General features: G+C 38.0%; 1 non-coding gene across 1 annotated transcript; it reads right to left on the reverse strand.

The window, feature by feature from the left end:
- Positions 1–2,139: 2,139 nt before the first annotated feature.
- LOC112201210 lies at positions 2,140–2,247 on the reverse strand. Its single transcript, XR_002936666.1, has one exon. It is a non-coding gene; the product is annotated as a small nucleolar RNA R71 (small nucleolar RNA).
- Positions 2,248–4,571: the final 2,324 nt, after the last annotated feature.

The following is a 4,571-nucleotide window of genomic DNA, read 5'->3' on the forward strand; positions in this document are numbered from 1 at the left end:
TTGTGGTGGGGTGGTTTTTTGTTCAAGGATTCCCACAGATGGCGCCAATGTTAATGTTTAAAGTTCAGCGATAGCTAAACCTCTGTTAACGCTGGTCCGATGGGCGGACCGCTACCTGTGATACTCAGAGTTTCCACTACCTGACAAGTGAAATACAGAGGGAGACCGCGTTGGGCGGTCTTCTCTTCTCTGATGCCTAAGTTAGTCAATATATTTTTGTTGACAAAGTAACAGTAGGTAAGTATTAAATGCGTAATTAATGAGGAGAGAGGAGAGAACCTTTTATAGGTGAGGAGAGAGCTGATCTTCTCTATGTTTTCAATGTGGGATTGATATGCTTCAGTCCCCAGCTTCTGATGTTGGCTTGGCGAGGCGCGTGGCGGCGCGTCAGCGGTGATCTGGGGGCAAGCCGGGGCTCAGGCGGTAGCCTGCTTGGCTGTGTTCCCGTAGGTCACTCCTTTGGCGGGAGTTGGTACCGCTAGTGGTAGCATGAGCGTGGCTCATTATAGCTAATTATGCTTGCAAATGCATATGTAAGTACAAGCTCAATCTCCGTGAAATCAGAGAATCAAGATGGACATCATTTCAAGACGGAAGAAGATCTCCCAATTAAACCAGATTCTGAGAAGAAGTGGAAAGCAATTAAACTTCATCAAATGGCTCCTAGTATTTTGGGGATTGGATTCTTCTTCAAATTTTCTTGGGCAAAAGTGAAGGTTTATAAAGGGAGGTTGGAGCAGATTTCTCTTCTCTCTCTTTTCTCTTGAACCACAGTTCATCTTCTGCGTTGTACTCTTCCAAACTCATGGATCATTTTGTTGCTTTCATTTTTCTTATGGAGAACTAATCTCCTAGCTAAGGCTAGGGGAGAAACTTTGGATTTCCTATGTAGTTTTTATTAGTTCGATTCGACAAGAACTTCAATGCAAATTTAATTTTTGGATGTTCACTTTTAATTTTTGCTTTTACTTTTTGATTGATTGATGGGTATTTGATAATCTATTTCATAGGTTCAGCCATGTTTTTCCTATTGTGTAGTAAAAATATCCATGCTTTTGAGATTAAGTAGAGTTGCAGATTGATAGATAATTTCGTTGGAATTGTGTCTTGATTGGTTGTTGCCGTTAGGTACAAGTTATACTTGAACTATTCCTAGAGAAATTGATTGGGTTTTGTGTCTTTGAACTACCTCAAATTGGATTCATCTTTAGTGTCAGTTCTCTTGAATAAGTTTAAGGAAAAGAATCGAGTTGATAACATTGCATAGGTGATTTAAGGTGGAACCCTGAAACCTTAGTTTTTATCATTATTGAATTTTCTCTTCAACTAAACTCATTCAAATTGTTTTCTTTTCATTTTATTCATCATTCTGTGTTTTTCTCACTGCTCTCGGCAAAAACGACACTCATACTTCTGAGTCTATACTACTACACGACTCCTACACTTGGGATTAGCAAGCAATTTTTGGCGCCGGTCACCGGGGTGCGTTTGACGAAGCACGCAGAATACTTCTACATTTGGTACATTCGTTCCATTTTCTTTTTAATTTTGTTAGTGTTAGGTAGTTTAGTTTGTTTTCATTCTTATGCGTTATAGAGATCAATTAGGTAGATTTGCTAAAAAGCCTGAGTCTGAAACTTTGTTTGGAGATTTGTTTGAGTCTTCGAGTTCATCTGCATCATCTATAAAAATGGAAAATGATGACAATAATAATGTAAACAATGACCAAAACAATGTTCTGAATAATGTGCTCAACAATAATCTGCTTCCCCCACCTCCTCCACCTAGGACTTTGCAGACTTACTTGCATCCTGCACGTAATGCTCAGCCTTCTTGCATCATGTTACCACCTAACATGCCCAACATTGATTTTAGACCTGGCATTGTTCAACTCCTTCCTACATTTCATGGTTTGAAAAATGAAAATCCATACGTGCATGTTAGGGCATTCGAGGAAGCAGTTACTGCATTTTATTATCAAGTTGCAACCGTTGATTTTGTCAAATTAAAATTCTTTCCATTTTCTTTGCGGGACAAGGCAAAAGCTTGGTTGTATTCTTTGGGGGCTAGATCTATGGGCTCTTGGGCTGAAATGACTGAAGCATTTTTCAATGAGTATTTTCCTAATCATAAGACAATGGCTTTAAAGAGAAAGATCGCTAATTTTGCTCAAAATGAAAATGAGTCATTGTATCAAACTTGGAAAAGATTTAAGGAACTCTTGAGCTTATGCCCACATCATGGTTTTGAAACATGGCTGTTGGCCAGTTGCTTTTATGAGGGACTTCTCCCTCGTGACAGTCAGTTTATTGAGTCTATGTGCAATGGAAATTTCCTCAAAAAAGATCCTAATGAAGCCATAGAGTTTTTAGATGAGATTGCTAAGAAGACTCACCAATGGAGTGACTCTTCTACTTTTGAGAGCACAGATCGCTCTAAGCCCTCCACACCTTTTGTGAGTAAAGGAATTTTTCAATTAAAAGAAGAAGACCATTAGAAGATGATATGAGACCTTACTTGCTGGTCTGAATAAATCTCACGTGCCTCAAATGGTTAATTGTAATCAAGTTTGTGATTATTGTTATAAGATTGGTCACTTTGGTCAAAATTGTCCTTCTTTGCAGGTGATGAATGAGCCACAAGTCGCTGCATTGGGAAATTTTCAGCGACAATATTCACCTTATTCGGAGACTTACAACCCAGCAACAAAGAATCATCCGAACTTTCGTTGGAGGAATGAGTCTCACCCCCAGGTAAGTGTCCCTAACCCTCAATTTTCAGCACCTAATACATTTAATTCTAAGCCGTCTCTGGGAGACACTCTTCAGACATTCATGCAAGAGCAGCAAAAACAAAGTCAAAGGTATGATGCAATGTTCACTAAATATGATTCTATGTTTGGTCAGATAGTTGAAGAGAATAAGGAAATTAAGAATCAGCTTTCTAAATTAACCAATTCTCTTGCTTTTAATGAAAAAGGGAGGTTTCCTTCTAATACTGAGCCAAATCCCAAACGTGTCAATTCGGTTGAAATAGTTGAGCATGCTGATTCTATTATTCTTAGGAATAGAAGAACAATTGAAAATGCACCTCTTGTTAAAGAGGAAGAGAAATCTAAGAGTAAAAATGAATTTGATGAGTCTAAAGAGAATGAAATTGTTGGAAATCATTCTATGTCTGCACCGTTTCCCAAAGCTTTACTTCCTTTAAAGAAAGTGAATCAGAATTCTGAAATTTTTGATCTTTTTAGGCAAGTAAAAATAAACATTCTCTTGTTAGATGCAATTAAGCAGGTGCCATCTTATGCAAAATTTTTGAAAGACTTGTGCACTGTGAAAAGAAAGCATAATGTGAAGAAAACTGCATTTTTAGCTGCTCATGTTAGTTCAGTACTTCAAAGTAAAATTCCTCCAAAATACAAAGATCCCGGTAGTCCTACTCTTGTGTCATTGGAGAACATTTTATTGATCGTGCTTTACTTGATTTGGGTGCTAGTGTAAACTTACTTCCTTATTCAGTATACCTGCAGCTAGGTCTCGGTGAGCTTAAGCCTACAAAGCTTAAATTGCAGCTGGTTGATCGTTCTGTAAAAATTTCAAGGGGAATGATTGAGGATGTGTTGGTCCAAGTGGACAAATTTTATTATCCTATTGATTTCTTTGTTTTGGACACAGAACCTGTTTCACACATCAAATTCCTGTGATTTTAGGACGTCCATTCTTAGCTACATGTGATGCTAACATTAGTTGTAGGAGTGGAGTGATGAAATTGAGTTTTGGGAATATGACAATGGAAGTTAAAAAATTTAATGTGTTTAGGCAGCCATATGGAGATGAGGAATGTGAATTTGTTGATTTTATTGGAACTCTAATGCATGAACAGTTTATGAAGAGTAGTGCTGTAGATGCGTTAGAAAATTTCCTCATGAATTCACCTGATTCTAATGCTACTGAAACTCCTTAAATTGCTTAAATAAGTCCATATTTTGATTCTTTTCAGGTTCAAGGAGTGAATGGGTGGACGCCTAAGTTTGAGAAGCTTCCACCGCGAGTTGAGAGCAATCCATCAAGTGTAGAGGTGCCAAAACTGGAGCTGAAACCTCTGCCAGCAGACGTAAAACATGCATTCTTGGGTCCAAACGACACTTTTCCTTTGGTAATATCCTTTTTACTTACTGTTGAACAGGAAGGTATGTTGTTAAATGTCTTGAAGGCCCATAAATCTGCTATGGATTGGTCTATTGCTGATATTAAGGGAATTAGCCCTCTTGTTTGCACGCATAAGATTTTTTTAGAAGAGGATGCTAAACCATCTAGGGAGCCGCAACATAGACTAAACCCAAACATGAAAGAAGTTGTTAAAACTGAGGTCTTGAAATTGTGGGATGCGGGTATTATTTATCCAATTTCTGACAGTAAATGGGTTAGTCCTACACACGTTGTACCTAAGAAATCTGGAATAACAATTATCAAGAATGATAAAAATGAATTGGTTCCTACTAGGGTTGTTTCTAGTTGGCGCATGTGCATAGACTATAGGAAACTTAATTCCGCAACTAGGAAAGATCATTT

The sequence above is a fragment of the Rosa chinensis genome, chromosome 4, assembly GCF_002994745.2.
Source record: "Rosa chinensis cultivar Old Blush chromosome 4, RchiOBHm-V2, whole genome shotgun sequence".
NCBI classification, from domain to species: Eukaryota; Viridiplantae; Streptophyta; class Magnoliopsida; order Rosales; family Rosaceae; genus Rosa; species Rosa chinensis.